This window comes from Sminthopsis crassicaudata, chromosome 3, assembly GCF_048593235.1.
Source record: "Sminthopsis crassicaudata isolate SCR6 chromosome 3, ASM4859323v1, whole genome shotgun sequence".
NCBI classification, from domain to species: domain Eukaryota; kingdom Metazoa; phylum Chordata; class Mammalia; order Dasyuromorphia; family Dasyuridae; genus Sminthopsis; species Sminthopsis crassicaudata.
Window position 1 is genome coordinate 97,850,377 of NC_133619.1, and position 17,395 is coordinate 97,867,771.

At 32.7% G+C, this 17,395-nt stretch overlaps 1 long non-coding RNA gene across 1 annotated transcript in view; it reads right to left on the bottom strand.

The window, feature by feature from the left end:
- Nucleotides 1-14,402, bottom strand: part of LOC141564880 (uncharacterized) — a 37,873-nt gene extending 23,471 nt beyond the window's left edge. Inside the window, exons 1-2 of the long non-coding RNA XR_012488774.1 lie at nt 14,330-14,402; nt 4,401-4,483 (exon numbers count right to left, since the gene is read on the bottom strand). This is a non-coding gene — a long non-coding RNA (uncharacterized LOC141564880). The remainder of the gene's footprint in view (nt 1-4,400; nt 4,484-14,329) is intronic.
- Between the last annotated feature and the right edge of the window lie 2,993 nt (nt 14,403-17,395).

The window sequence follows — 17,395 nt, forward strand, 5'->3', positions numbered from 1 at the left end:
AAATTTGTACATTATGTTGCCTTAACCAACATCATATTTCTCGAGGAACAAATTTGTATTTGTCCTTATGAGACTAAATTTATGTGCTTAGTAGTATAGGTCATCCCCTCTCTGTATAGTGTGCTAATAATTGCAAGCCACTATTTGATAAAACCTCAATATCTAAAGATTAAATATGGCCTGAGATAAATTCACGAAAGGATCAAAAAGTAGCAGGGCTTAATTATTTTAGCAGGGTAATCAGAAATTCAATTTTGTGATATGTCAATATTTGTTTTATTATGTGGAATTTGCAAGTTATATATAATTAGAAAAATTATTTTGCATGAGTCTTGACATAGAGATACAATTTATAAGTTAAGGCAAAATAGTATATGAAAACATGTTTTCAATATCTAAACCAAATGATGAGAAACATAGCACAGATAATTAAAAATAACAAATAATATTAAAGAATTTTAGTTTTAAAACATAAATTTTTATTAAACTCAGAATATTATTGAAGAACTCTTGAGAGTTCTGTGCCTGTCATCTACTTTCTGATAAGATAACATAGAAAAAATTATATGATTTTATCATCTCACAAATAAAGCTAAAAAGAACCTTAGAAGCTTTTTGGTACAAACACAGCAAGTAAGGACACTGAAATTCTGACCTGCAATCAGATACCTATGTTATATCAAAGGCAAGATTTGAACTCAAGTCATCTGATTCAATAATCAGTGGTCTTTCCACCAAAACAGTTTATTTTCCCATATTCATTGACAAAGTATAATAAATGTATTTTCCTCTTTTTTATTCAATTGCTCCCCATATTTCAAAGGCCAATTTAAGTGTCTACTCCTCTCTTAATTCTTTTTTTTCCCTGATCCCCTTGGATAATAATGACCTTTTCCCTCTTAGGTGTCCTACAGAACTTTTTGCTTTTCAATTGCATGACTTGTGTATTATTTCATATTATCAGTGTACATAATTGATGTCGCACTGGGGGATATAAATAACCATAGAGCCTCTGAGGTTTGGCTTTTAGAGTACAAGCTCTAAATGATGGAATCATGCTGGAAAAGATTTTCAAATTCAATCCTAATGAGTTCTCTTTGAAGACTAATATAACTAAGAGCAGAGGAGCTCATCATTAATGCACTGGAAACTGGTTTAAGAATTCTTTGACCATAATGATCCATTAAATAAAGAAAGTTACATTTTAAAATATTTCTAGGACCTATCCAATCCCTTTTTACTTTTGTAGGAATTGTAGCAAAGTGACATAAAAAGGAGGTAGACAATGAAAAGAAGCATATTTTAACGGATCAGTAACTACCAAAGTGTGGGTGAAATATGTCATTGGTCTGTATAGAGGAGATGCTAAATACACATGATCTGGTAGCATTACAAGTTTAGCTTATTCTTCTTTTTTTCCCACTATGAGAGGCAATATGAATAACTGGCTTCAGAGTCAAAAGTACTGAGTTCATATCATGCCTCAAGAAACAGCAAGAAAGCCACTTTGACTAGATAAGAAAGTACATTGAGTCGGGTAAAAATATAGGTCAGAGCTCAATAATGAAGAGTTTTAAAGGCAGTTGATTGCCCATTTTGAACTTTACTGTCAATATATATGACTTATTTTTGGTCTGAGCTTTTGAATGTCATTCTCTCTTTAGTCTTTATCAGTCCCCTACTAGCTGAATCTAGGCTCTCCATTTCATCAGGAGTCAATTGATATTTATTAAGCACCTACTATGAATAGATCAAGAAAGGTCCTGCAGAGGAATTTGGAACTATGATTAAAAAGTTATCAAACTGTGCATACCCTTTGACCCAGCAGTGTTACTACTGGGCTTATATCCCAAAGAGATCTTAAAGAAGGGAAAGGGACCTGTATGTACAAGAATGTTTGTGGCAGCCCTCTTTGTGGTGGCCAGAAACTGGAAATACATGGATGCCCATCAGTTGGCGATTAGCTGAATAAATTGTGGTATATGAATATTATGGAATATTATTGTTCTGTAAGAAATGACCAACAGGATGACTTCAGAAAGTCCTGGAGAGACTTACATGAACTGATGCTAAGTGAAATGAGCAAGACCAGGACTGGGTAGTGCTGGTATCATTACTCTGATTTTTCAGATGAGGAACCTAATATTCAGTGGGTTGAAAAAACCTGACAAAGATTGAATTAATTTACCAAATAAGACTAGGAAATCCTGAAAGTAAATCCAGTACTTTGGAGTATGCAATGCCTTCTTGTCATATAAGGTCCACATTTTATAGCTTAGTGTTGCTAATGTTGGTGACTCTTAAGTAAGAGAAGCCTGATTCCAACAAGACATCTATAGTCTTCATAATCACAGAATCAAAGATTTTCCATCTAGAAGGACATTAGTTATAATCTAGTCCTATTCTTTTATTTCAGAAAGGAGGAAACTAAAGCATAATAAGGTTAAATGTCTCATCTAATGATAAGTAGTAAGTGTTAAAGTCAGGAATTGAACCCAACTCCTGCAATTCCAAACCCATCACTCTTTCCTCTATAGCACTCTGTTTCCTACCTGAATTGGGTTCCTAAAAGCCTAACTTCTATTAGCTGGAATTCCTTGACTACATCATAATTGCTGACCTCTGCTCAGTGTTTACAACTTTTTTCCCCCGTCAATATTTTCCACATAATCTGGTCTATATTTTAGCTTTTGAGAAGCCTGTGTAACTAGAGAAAATGCATTGTTTCTGAATCTTTGCTTCATTAAATTCCTGATTTAGTCAGTCCTTTAAAATGTGAAATAGCTTTACAATAATAATTTTCTATAGCATAAAAAGGTTCTAAAGGCTTCTCTTAAACAAGTCAAATATGTCACAGGTCTTGATGACAGCCAGCACTGTTAATAGCATTGTCTTTGTTAGATTGCTGGTGATTTCTTCAACTGTAGGCAGATGAAAAATCCTCACACCTTATTGCTTTATTCATGTCCCTAGGGACTAGACTCATTTTACTCTTAGTCTGATACAATTTCACATGCTATTCTCTCTTTTCTAAATCACTTCCCAAATCCAAATGAAGTGGAAGTCAGTTTAAAACAAATAACAGATGGATCAGAATGACTTTTATTTTCCTGAGCTTGTGCAAACTTACATGCATATACATATATACACATATACACACTCACATATATATATATATGTACATGAAAAAATTACTTTTTCATATTTAAAAAATCTTTAGTATGTAATAATTCAATCTAATACACAGATTGCTATAACCTTAATTTAGAATAATTTTCATTTTGTTTCTTCCTCCTACACTGCTGTCAAATTCATTATCTTCTTTCTAATCACTCTCCCCCAAATCAATTTCTCTTTCAGATTTCCTTACTTTTTTTGAGAATACCTTCTTCCCACAAGACCATAAGATTTGCCATTTTGTAGTCATCCTGGAGGCTTCATATTCCCTAAATTCCAGTCTCTAATAGTTGGCGAGTCTTATTGATCCCCAGGATTGCTTGTATCTCCATTTTTCCTACTTTCATAGTCACCACCTTTGATCAGACACTCAACCCTTCTTTTCCAAACCGTTATAACCTCCTAAGTGATATCTCTGCCTCGTATTTTCCCCCCTCTAATCCATCTTCCACATAGGTGCTGAAGTAATTTCTCTAATGCACAGGTCTTATCATTTTATTTCTTGATCAATAAATTCCTGGTAGTTCTCTCTTACACCTAGAGATCTTGCCATTTCCAAATCTTCCATGTGACCATTTATCTTCACAAATATTGTCACCATTTAACTTCAGGTGCCATCACTTTTTTCTTAGATTATTTTAACAATTGAACAGAGCTCCTTGCCTTATGTTTTGTCTAAAAACTTTCAGTCTTCTTTCTTAAATGCAGATAGCAAAATGTGAGTTCCCTATATGACCAATCCCATTGATTTCCTATCACCAATAGAATAAGATTATAATTTTTTCTTACTGTATCTTTTCTGCCTTTCTGACATTACTCCTTTTATTTATATGATATATACCAACTGACCTCTCTGTTTTTTATTCACAACTTCCCATATTTTATTATTCCCATTTGCTCTGGTCATCCCACATCTTTGGTAGGTATTCCTTCCTCACTTCTGTCTCTTAATCTCAGTTCTGCTTTACAATTCAGCTCAGGCATATAATTTTGGCCTTTCTTGATCCCCCAGTTGTCAATGTCCTCCTTGCTGTACTACTGTGTATTTAACTACTTCATAACAGAGTATGGATCAGTTCTCTGCTGTTTGTACTAATTTTAGCCTAACAATCAACACAGAGAAAATAGAGGTTTTCTACCAGCTAGCATTGCATTATCTACATGTTCAAGTTTTGGTTACAACAAATGGAAACATTTTGAATTTTCTGAATCAGTTTACTTACTTGGCAGTATACTTTCTAGGAATGTAGACATGATGATTCAGTTGGTTCATGCATTACCAGAGATACCTCAGTGTTAATAGACTCTAAAAGAAAATATAATAGAGAAAAGATATTAGGTTGCCTACCAAACTACAAAGGACTACAGAGCTATTGTGATAACCTCATTGCTGTATACATGTGAAACCTGGACAGTTCACTAGGGCATTGCCAAAAAATGGAAGCTCTAGGCTGATGCTAAGTGAAGTAAGCAAGACCAAGATAATATTTTACACAATAACAAGATTATGTGATCATCTACTGAGTTGTATTTGACTTATTTCAACAATGAAGTGACTCAAGGCAGTTCCAATAGACTTAGGATGGAAAATGCCATCCCTATCCAGAGAGAGAACTACAAAGCCTGACTATGGGATCAAAGCATAGTATTTTCACCTTTTGGGATTGTTGGGGTTTTTGCTTGTTTTCTTTTTTTTTTTCTTCTCATTTTTTCCCTTTTGATCTGATTTTTCTTGTACATCATGTGGATCATGAAACTATAGTTAGAAGAATTGCACATGTATAAACTATATCAGATTGCTTGCTATCTTAGGGAAGGAGGAAGTAGGGACAGAGGAAGAACAATTTGGAACACAAAATTTTGCTTGCAAAAGTGAATGTTGAAAACTATCTTTCCATGTATTAAAAAAATAAAAATACTATTTTAAAAAGGAAGTTCTTCCATTTGAAGTACCTTAGGAACATTCTGAAGTTCACCTGGGAAGAAAAGGCATCAATTACTAAGATACTTTCCCAGGCTGAACTGTATTCAAGCTCAACTGCAGGGTGTATAGATGTAATAGGCTGGTTACATTGTTTGAATGTCTGTAAAATATATAATGTGCATTTATCTAAAAGCCTATTTCATGAAGAGCTTACATAACACAAATGTCCACATAGAGGCCAGAAGAAATGAAACAAGAGCATTCTCAAGATCTCTCTCAAGAGATTTAGAATTGATTATGAGACATGGGAAAGACTGGCACAGGATCAGCTAGCATTACATTCCTGAATCAAAGAAGGCATTGTGCTCTATGCAAAGCAGAATTTCAGTCATTCAAAGGAAATATGAGATGTGCAAATTTAGAGACATCTCCCTCCCAAGTGGTCATAAATGCTGTTTGCATCCAACTTATGGTACTGTATTCTGAGCTCATTGGTTTTATCATTCACTACTGGTACTGTATATTAACCAAAACACATTATTTATTTTGGGCTTCTTTGAGTATGAAGGGTAACAGAATAGATATGTTAAGTCCCCCATTATAAGGAAAAACATTTTATGATATTTGTATCACTTGTACCTAGCACAATGCTTCATAAATAATATTTAAAATAATATTTAATAAATACTCTATTAATTGCAGTAGGTCCAAATACAAATTCTCCTTCATATTTAAAGATCTTCAAAACTTGGTGACAATGTATATTTCCAATCATTTTACACATCATTTCCCTTCACATACTCTTTGGTTTGAAATTGTTCTTTTCCATGATTTATTCCTAATACTTCATTTTCAGTGTCCATGCTATTGTATATTCTTACAATCCCCAGGGCTAGTATATATTACATTTTCATCTCTCACCTCATAGAATACCTAAATTATTTCATAGCTAAACTCACATTTTAAGTCTAGATACCAGTGCCTTCTCTTTCATTAAAAAAAAAAAGCCTTATGATTGATGTGGATAGACAGACAGACAGACAGACAGACAGATAGTCTTAATGTATATATTTTTCTTTATGGAAAATAATGGTAGGAATGATTTCACTATGTCTTACTAGTCCCATGGCCTAGGACAATCCAGAAATATATGACCAATAAATATATTTTTGGTTTTTGATTGATTGATTAAAACTTCAATCATGTATTCAAAAGCTCTTAAGTTTTTTCTATTTTATGAAAAAGTGACACTACCTATAGTTCTCTCAAATGCAATCTGCTTTGTATATAATACTAAGTTGTTGAAATTCTTGCTTCTGTTTTCTCCAATTTTCTGCTGCATTTCCTTCAAAGCTTAACTTTCCTAGAGGCTTTAATTGGTCCATTTTTAATCCCTTTTGACACCATGTAATTATTGGTTTCCCTTGTAGGAGAAAGACTCCGTAGACTTGTTGTTAAATATAAAATCTTTTATCAGGGAAATGCTTTGAGCAGTTCAAATTGACCTTTCCTGTATATCTATGAAGTACACTGTGCACTATACAGCCCTATCCTGAATCTAAATTTTAAACAGTTCTCCTCCTTATGCTCCACCATACAATCTTCTGCTTAACTTATATACCATTCTTAAAGTTTCTATCTTTATAGCAATGACCTTGAGGCTAGATTCACTTCTAGCCAATTAAGCTGTAAATCAGAATTTATCACTAAATAGTGGTGCAATTACAGGCTGTACAGAAATTGCTCAGTGAAGAGAAATGTCTGTATACTTTTGGGTTTTGTTTATTTGCCAAGGAACAGACCAAATTGGAACAGCAGCCTATTAAATTTTTTTTTTTTCTATTCAGCACATTTGCAATTCAGTGACATCCCCAAAGCACATGGCCTATTCTTTTTCCCAACTCCTTTATTTTATGCATATGTATCCCAAGAGTAGATTTCTTAAGGCATTAAAATCATAAGATGTGTGTAATGCAAAATTTCATTCAATTTTGTTGGACACAAGGCTATGCTCTACAACAATATATTAGCAATTTTTGAAACTTGGTCTAATTAGTTTAGTTAATAATTATAATTATCGATTAACAATTATTAATTAAGACATGAAGGTATGACAGCTTCAGAAACAGGATGAATTGGGTTCATATTCTGCCTTTGATATACACTGATTATGTGACTTTGGTTCAGTCATTTAACCAGAGAGCTCAATTTCAAATAGAACCAAGGACCATTAAACCATATAAGGGTCTTTGAAAACACATGTTGACTAGAAAGCCACATGTGTAGCTTATCAATACATCAATATATTAAATATATTTCTTTTTTATCAATACACTGATATATTAAAATCAGATATGATTTACTGTTAATCTGGTATTTGATGCTTTCAGGTATGTTATGGATCTAATATTATATGCTGTGTGTTTGACTCTCTTGACAAGTAGAGGTAACTTTCTAATACAGAAGAACTGCAGAAAAGCTCTCTACCTTCATTGATGGAGGTCATTTGCTTTGAAAAGAATACCCAATATTAGTGAAAGTAAGCATATGGTCCTTATTTCTATTACTGTTTATGCCAGAAGTACACGTTCATGTAGTTAATAATTCTTCCATCATTAGGGGAAACTAAAATATTATTTTAACTCTGGTCATAAGATCTTCATTTACATGTGTGATTAAAATGGTCACCAGACAATAAGGATTTTATGTTACCTTTTCAGTAGAAGGACTGAGAAATTTTCTCACCAGGAAAAAATGGCAGAAAATAAGTTAATTGTCAAGGCACTAAGGACACAAATTCTTCCAGATTGCTTTCTAAATTACTAAAAAAAGAAAATATGTCACTTGTGAAAATGAAAAGAAAAAGAATTTCTTATATTGACACTGACCTGGGTCACTGAAAGATGCACTTTACAAGGACAACCACTTTAGATGCTTTCATTCTGTAGTCTATTGATTCCTTGATCATGAAAAAGATATACTGATTCCTTAGCACAGAGGAAACCTTGTAAATATACTTCACACTCTAGGATATTATGACTGTATTGTATAATAGCAAGAACTGAAGACTACCATTTCAGATTTAAATCATCTTGAAAGTGTATATTAAATGCTGGCCTTTTAAGCAATTATGTACACCCTTTAAAGTTCCTTTTTACTATCCTGAGGTCATAAGAATCTTGCTTTGGAAAAATCAGAAATGACAAAGTAATTCACAATATAATGAAAGCACACCTTTCTCAATTGTGAGTGTAATAATACTGAACTTGAGAGATAAATTGACAAAATACTAGATTTAAGAGTCAAGAGTATCTGAGATTGAATATTGGCTTTTTTACTTATAACTTAAATGCTTTTGTGCAAACCACCAAAGGAGTCAGTTTCATTTTCCTCATTTGTAAAATAAGAGGTTGTACTTAATCTCTAAGGTTACTGATAGCTCGAAAATTGTGATCAGATTAATTTATTGATAAGAATACCATATGCAGGGGGAGGACAGTAGAGATAAAATGCTGGGGCTGAAGTCCGGAAGACTCTTTCTAAAGTTTAAATCTGGCCTCCAACACTTACTAGTTGTGTGACTCTGAGCAAGTTACTTAATTCTGTTTGCCTCAGTACTCTCATTTAATAAAATAGTTGGGGAAGGGAATGGCAAAACACCCCAATATATCTTTGCCAAAAAAAAATCCTAGACACATTGGAAACTACTGAGCCATATCAACAAGTTCTTTCCCGAGAACATTTTCTAATGGATTTTGAGGAGGGCAAGAGGATATGGGCCTATTATTGCACTATCATGGGAAAACTCTCCAGGTATAAATCCCTTCCACCAATAAATATTAGCATCTAGTCTACAAAAAAAATTAACCAGAATTTCAAGCCCATTTACATAAGACTCTTCAATGAAGGCCTAATCATGAGCAATTAATATTTCTCTAATTGTTTAGATGTCTTTGTTTCTATGAAAAGAACTGTGTTCATAATTGTGTTCATAAAGTTCATGGTTTTGTCTTGAGAGGTAGACTTCTGAGTGTTTTATACTTTGTAAAATTATTTTAAATGAAATTTCCATTCTATTTTTTCTTGCTGCTTTTTGATAATATATAAAAATGCTAATGTGAGATTATTTTATATCCCATAATTTTACTAATTGTTTCCTGTAATTTTTAGTTGATTCTCTAAGGTTCTCAAAATATATTATAATATTGTCTACAAGGAGTTATAGTTTTGTTCCTTGCCTATTTTTACTTCAATTTTTGGTTCTTATCTTACTTCTAGCATTTCTGGAACAATATTGAAAAAGTAGGATTTTTTGTTTGTTCCTTACATTTTTGTTAAAAAGTATTTATAAATCTATTTGATGTTGATAATTTTTTCTTAGGGACCTTAGTTATGGCTTGTTCAATTTCTTTTAAGGATAGTGCTATTTAAGTAAAGCATTTCCTTTTCTGTTCACCTAAATAGTTTATATTTTTTTGTAAATATTGATATAATTTTCATAAAAGCAGCTACCACTTTTATAGTTCTTTTTAAAAAGATTTCAGCTTTTATTAATCTTGCATTTTTTATTTTTTGATATGCTTATTAGGCAATTTGGATAGCGATCCTTTTTACAAGTAAATTTATTTATTTTGAATACACATTACTTTATGGATCAAGTTGAAAGAGAAAAATAAAAGCAAAATGGGAGAGATTTTTTAAAAACACACACAAAAAAATAAGCGAACATAGCATGTGTTTGATTTATATTCAGTCTCCATAGTTCTTTTTCTGAGTACAGATGGCATTTTCTGTCCAAAGTTTATTGAGATTGGATCACTGAATGACTGAAAAGAACCAAGTCTTTTCTAGCTGATCATTGCATGTTCTTGAGGTTATTGTATACAATGTATTCCTGGTTCTACTAGCTTCATACAGCATCAGTTTTTATGTAAATCTTTTCAGGCCTTTCTCAAAACAGCTTCATCATCAGTTTTATAGAATAATATTCCATTATTTTCATATACCACAAATTGTTCATCCTCTCTACAATTGATATGCATCTACTCATTTTCCAATACTTTGCTACCACAAAAAAAAAAAAAAAGACTTCTTCTAAATATTTTTGCACTTGTGGGGTTCTTTTCCCTCCTTTACGATTTCCTTGGGATACAAACTCTCTTACATTTGTTTTTCAAGATTTCCATTTTGGTGTCTAATTAATTATTTTAAATTTGTTATTTTTTCAGTTTTTTAGTTCTATTCCCATTCATTGACCTTTCTTTATTTTATTGATGTATGTGTTTAGACATATATATTTTTTCTCTTAAATATTGCTTTGTCTGCCTTACACAGATTTTGGAATGTGTCATTATTTTCAGTCCTTCTTTAAGATTAGATTCCTTAGTTTTCAAATAATTTTAATATATGCTTCCACCATCCTTCATTGAATGTAATTCATATTGCATTATTTCATCTATGCCTTTTTCCATCTCCACATCCTAGAGATATTTTAAGTCTCCTTACCACATTCATAATCAATACAGTTCATGTTTGAAATGATAAAAACCTATGTTGTAATCAAAATAAAAAGGAAGTAGAATGATAGTGGAAAGAAAAGTATGAAGTAAATTAAATATAAATGACTAAGTGAATGAATAAAAATATTTTTTATTAAGTACTTATTTTGCACCTGAGTTCATGAAGTACTTAGGATACAAAAAAAAAAAAAAAAAAAAGACTAGTAAAATGGCCCTTGCCCTCAAGGAGCTTATGCTGTGCTAGGAAAAAGAATACATATAAATACAAAAATATAGAAAAAATAGATAGACCGATAGCCAGACAGATGAATGATAAAAAGAAAGATCAGGCAAAGGTAAAATTAAATGTCCATCAAAGTATAGTATCTCAGAGAGGCTGGACCCTTAGGTTTGATGTATAAGCAAGATAAGTCAGAATAATCCATGCAATATTTTATCTTTAGATGAAACCTTTTTTTCCCATCACATAAATACAACTTTTTTCATTGGGTTTTAGAGTCAGAGTACTTGGTCCATATGATTTTTCTGACTTATATTACATGCATGATCTTAATTATTTAACCCATCTCTATCTTAATTTCTGAAATTAGACTAAATACCTTCCTTATTCCCTTCCAGATCTAAGCCTATTATATGTACATTTCAAGTAAGAATTCATAATATTTGTTGACTAATTATATGAAGGGAAGTGCCAGGATCTTATTTTTTAGCCTCAGTATTCAAGATAATGATGCTGCTACTTCTAGAAAAATGAACCTTGGGAAAAATTCAGCCAATTTTTAAAAGAAGGTAAGTTCATTTTTGGACTACTATATCATGAACAGTGATAACTTCAGAAAATTAAAATTTGCCAACTATTCCACTAACAGCCTTGACAAAAAATACATGGCTATTGGTATTTTATAGCATAATTGGTTTCTCACCCTTTGAAAATAAGATAAGCAAAATTAGCTTTTGGAGTTAGAGTAACAATTTTTGATAACTCAGTCCAGTTTGGGTGACTAAAAATGTTGAATGTGGTTTTACCAAAACAATCTAATTTAACAGAATAACATGGTTCTCCCATTTTTAAAATATCAAACATAATAGTATATGAAAAATATTACCAGAGGGTACATGTAATTGGAAGACATTTTGCTAGACTGAAGAAAATTTCATCAAAAATATGCTTATAATTTAGGATCCATGACATAATTTTATGTTATAAAGATTACATCTGGTAACAGAACACTGGCCTGTTTAACAGATTTATTAACAGACATATATTAATGATCTTGCTGACTCTCCTTGAAATAAAACTGCAAAGTTTCTATAAAATTATCTAAAAATTTATGTGATGAGACAAAGAATTGAAAAGTGGGATTGTATTAATGTGACAAAGAGAACTAAGGTAGCCATTTTAATTACACTGACTTTCCAATGCATTTGTTTGTTTGTTTTTATTTTCCCCCACTTTTAATACTTAATTTATTGCATATCTTCTATGCTTTGGTGTCATGAAGACACAGCCCAAATATTGGCAACAATTTTTCTGCTTATGTATTTTAAAAGATGATTTGATTCAAATCTGTCTAAACATTTCTTTGCATTTAGCAACTAAAATATGTTATCTCTTGGCACTATTCTTCTTACCTATCCATTTCTTTAGGGGGAAATTAGGGGAAAAATTTTAGGGGGGGAATTAAGAGGGAAAAGAGACAGGAAGTAAATGGAAAGCAATTATTTACAATTATATTGCAGGCTTTTAAAAATATGACAAATATATTTATAGGTAGTTGAGAAAAATCTGAAGAATAAAATAAAGTTGATGTTTAAAAGAGATTGACCACTATGTATGTTTTTAATAACTCTTAGAATACTGGTATTCCATTCATTCCCAATACTATATTTCAAATAATCGTAATATAAAAATAAATTACAGGACAAATGCAGCATTCTCAGACTGCTGAGAATTTTTGTAATAGATTAATATTGGTGAGTAAGAATGACAGCTGTTTTTGATTAATAAACCCTCCTCAACCTGAAGCCTTGGTCTTTCTCAATCTTTCATCCTGAATATAAAGGAGCGCATGTTTCTCATTCTCCTTAGGAAGAAAGCACATTCACATCTACACATACACACTGAATGACTTTTATTCTTAAATCTCATATTAAGACAAGGGGAGATTATTTCTAATTTTTTTCTAATTTGGATTAGATTAGAGTTGAAGTTTGTGTGTGTGTGTATATGTGTGTGTGTGTGTGCGTGTGTGTGTGTGTGTGTGTGCGTGTGTGTGTGTGTGTGTGTGTGTGTGTGTGTGTGTGTGTGTGTGTGTGAAGGAAAGAAGCAAGAGATTTTAGAAGGAGGAAGTGAATTCCAGATGTGAGAAAGACTCTAAAGACAATGACTTGGGAGTAGAACGGAAATGAATACTGTGTAATTATATTTTGGGTATTGTAAGGGTTTGAGAAAGGGTGGGGAGAGAAAGGGAATAAGCATTTATTAAGCATCTACTATGTGCCAGAGGCTGTACTAAACATTTTGCAAAAATATTTTCATTTGATCTCAAAATAATTCAGAAATGTATTATTATCCTGATTTTACAGTTGAAGAAATTGAGGCACATAGAGGTAAAATAATTTACTCAGGATCACACATCAAAGTATTTGAAGTCTGATTTGAAGTCTTCCTGACTCCAGACCCAGTATTCTATGCACTGCCCAACCTACCTGACCTAGAAGGGAATAAATAGCATATACAAATGTTGAATAAGGTGTTGAGTAGTATGGTGAAATGCTTCAAGTATTAAAGCAGTTTGTTTTTGGCTCTAATGATAATAGAGAACAATTTTCTGTCAGTAGGTGAGTAACATAATCAGACTTGTGCTTTAAGAAAATTACAATGGGGAGCTATGTCCAGGATCATTTGGAGAAGGCAAAGTCTTCTTAACACTTAATAGGCAAATGTGTTTTATGACAGGGTTCCACAGAATAGACAAAACATAAATAACTATTTGCTGTTTGTTTATTAGTTTAACACAAACTAAACATGGAGGAGAAGGCAAAGCAGAAGGGATCAACATGACATATGAAATCACCATTCAAAGAATAATTAATTAAGATACTATTAAAATATTCCAGGGAACCTTTCAGGTTATGAAAGCTTGAAATCAGGCAGGGCTACAGGTTAGTTGAGTGAATACGTGAATAGGAAAAATAAGGGTAGAAAATAGGCCAGGTATAGCGGGGCATAGGGATAATTACCCCAAATGTTAGTGTTTATCCATCTGTCTTTTGTGCTGAGGCAAGACCCTTCCTACCCCAGTATAAACTCTAATTGAGAGCACTTGAACCTGGAGCACTACTTCAACAGCTGATACAAAATGTACCTGAGCTGCAGTAAGCATAAGAAAGCCAGGTTCCCCAGGATTTGGGATACTGGCAGATATCATATCTGCTTCACCTCAGTTCGGAAAGGAAAACTAAGCCATTTGGGGCAATGTTAAGTGCCAGAGGCTTAGTGTCCCTACTCTTGAGCATCCAACCATCCTCAAAAGCAGCATATAGGCATTCTCATCTGAGGTGGAACAGAATCTGAAATCCAAGCTATTCTTGAGAGATGGAAAGGCCATGGCCAAAGTCACAAAGGTGGTAATATTCCAAAGCAAGAATTAGAAACAGGCCAGCCAGCAAGCAATATTAGCCAGTTCCTTCTTGTCTCTTTACTTACCACATTTTCTTCCTGACTGTTCCACTCCAGTCTTTAGGGATCAAAACAGAGAGCTAAAGGAGAAGAACTGAAGAACTCACTTTTTTTTTACTATTGCAAAAGAAAAGTTTTTTTTTTTTTTTTTTTTTTTTTTTTTTTGTTCTTTTTAACCTCTATTCCTTATCTTGAGTCACTTTACTTAAAATGCTAATAATTACTTGGTTGAAAATTGGAGATGAGGATATGGTAAGAAGTTAAGTGAGAAGAAATGAATAAAGCCACTCCTTCCAGTTATCCCTATAAAGCTATAATAGATCAGCCTTTCCAGGAAGCTATAATCATCCCAAGAACTAAAAAAGCTTAATATAACTTGAATTGTGATAAGATAAATGTGTGAGAGTGCTAGCATTAGCTCTAACTCTTACAGTGGTGATCTGACAAATCGGAACAATATTGTTTTCTAAAGTTTTCTCCCTGACCTAACAGAAATGTTTTCTAGGAGGATAGGATTATTTCCTAATATTTACTCATTGCATTTATTTTCAAAAAGATCTCTTCTACCACAATGGTTGCTGTTGATGACTATTGAAATGAAACTGTTCCATATGTTAGTCATCAAAAATGTCAAGATACACCCAAAAGGGGAGAGTTCCTTAATATCCAAGAGGTTAGGGAGTGCATTCACTATAGATTTTAGAATCCCTGCTCTGTTTTGTGTCAGGGAAATGACTAAATAATGGAAAAAATATGTTTCCCTGTGTCCTGTTTCTTTTAAATTTCAAATCCTTTATACATGAACCTGTCAACTATGTTCTGTTATGTTTTAGTGGGACTGTATTAAACTATTATTTTCAAAATTTTCTTTTATTCACTAGGAGAAAGGAGTCATTAGTAATAAAAAAGAAAGAAGGTAATAGCTGTAAGAGTTATTATAATTATTGAATTCATAGATATGACAACTTATAGAACATGTATAGTCAGAGAGAAAATAAAGGATGACTTAGGTTTCAACCTAGATTATTGGAAGGATAATGTTGCCCTACACAGAAGTAGAGAAATTTAGAAGAGGTATGTAGGCAAGATAAAAAGAATGAATTTTATTTTTGAAATATTGAGCTTAAAATATGTTGAGACACCTGGTTCATCATGTCCCATTAGCAGTTTTTATGCTATTAGATCTCAAATAGCTCTCATATCATATGATTCTCATTATCATAAGGAAGGAGCTTCTTCAAAAAAACAAGCAGGACTTGAATTAGATCATGAAGGACTAGTAGGATTTCCATAGGTAGTTAGGAATGAAAAGGTCATTCCAATGGGAGAGATTCAGAGAGACAAGAAATATGCAGGCAGCCTATTTGCAATTGGATCCAAGGCTTTTTTTTTTTTTTTTTATTAAATTTTTATATAAATGGGAGCAGCAGGACAGTTCATTAGCATGTCTGCCTGGGCAATTAAAATAGGTATAGTAATTACATGCCTATTAGGTCATGTAAACACATACCTGACTGTGAAGGTGTTTTCCTCCTTCCTTGTACAATTTACCTTTTGATCCTTTAAAATTAAATTCCACAAAATAAATCAAAAGAGAAAATTAACAATCTACTTGTCTTTTGCTTAAATTGCCACTTAGGAATTATTGTAAGATTTTCTTAGGTATTTGATTTTTTTTTCTTTTCTTAAAAAGAAATTGACTTTTCTTTCTTGCAAAAATGATTATTAAAACACATCACAGACTTTCTTCTATGAAGTAATCAGGCCCATTTGGTTTCTTTAAAAGTATTCTTGATGTTCATTGTTTTAATTAAACAATTACAATGAAGGACACATAGAGGGCATTGCACAGGGGACCCATCCTTGGCATCAGAATCACTCTGTAGACCTGATGGTGCAATTTTTTACAATGATCTGTTGTATTTATGTTGTCAGCAAATGTCCAACCCATTGTTTTCACATTTTTGTCCTCAATGGGCTGTTGCTCCTGCTTGAACTCCCCTGGAGCTGAGCTCTAGCACAGATCTCAAAACTAAGAACTTGAATGTCACTACTAATGGTGCTTTCTTATGTCATGTGGCTCCCTGATGAGTCTCCTTGTGTTTCATGTTTAGTTTGTATGAAATCAACTGCAAATAGCTATTTATGCTTCGGCTATTTTATGGTGTCATGCCTTCCCTTTTGTGTATTAAGTGTTTGTAAGTCTCCTAATAGTTGTTTTCAACTTTAATTAGTTGTCTCCCTGTCTTCAGTATTTGAGGTTATACATAGTTTCCAATAAAGGGGAAGTTTATTTTTTTATCTTTTTTTCTTTCTTTTGATTTATTCTAGAATGTGTTTAAACAGCTTAAACGTCTCTATCCTATTAGTAGAGTTAGCTAATAATTCAGCAATACATTATATAGATATATCCATGTATGCATACACAAAAATATATTCTTTTTTTACATAAACATACACATCTTTTCATTTGAGAGACAACTTGGCACAGTACCTAGGGTCAACTTTAGAACTCTGAAGATATCATGTTCAGCGACTGAAATAATAACTTCTTGACTATAGTCTAGTTCCTCAATCAATGAATGAATATAAATTTAACATTAACCATATAAAAATGTCTGTGATAAGTGCTAAGGGGTAAAATAAAAAAAAAAAATCAGAATTAGTCTAGACTCTCAAGAAGTTCACCTTCCACTGTGGGAGACAACACATATAGAATGTTCCAACTACAAGTTTAGATGGTAAGATCTAGCATTATTCTGTAATAGTGATAAAACAGAGAGAAGTGAAGCATTTATAATGTAATTTTCACTGATAAAAAATCCATATGCTTTTCTGGTGTTTAACTCTTTTACAATGCCAAGGACTTCAATGTTAAGAACTTTTTAAGAACTTTTTTTCTTTCTTTTCATTTCCACCCCCTTCTCCAGACCTTTAAAGTGCTTGGGACTATTGGAGGCACAACCTTACCAAGTTTGTCTTTAGGGAAAGAAAATTTACCATAACAGCCCCGGAGCAACTCAGGTCAGCTCAAGGGGCTTCCTGCCCTGAATGAATTGGTTTTGATAAGACCTGTCCTCAGTGTTTTCACCT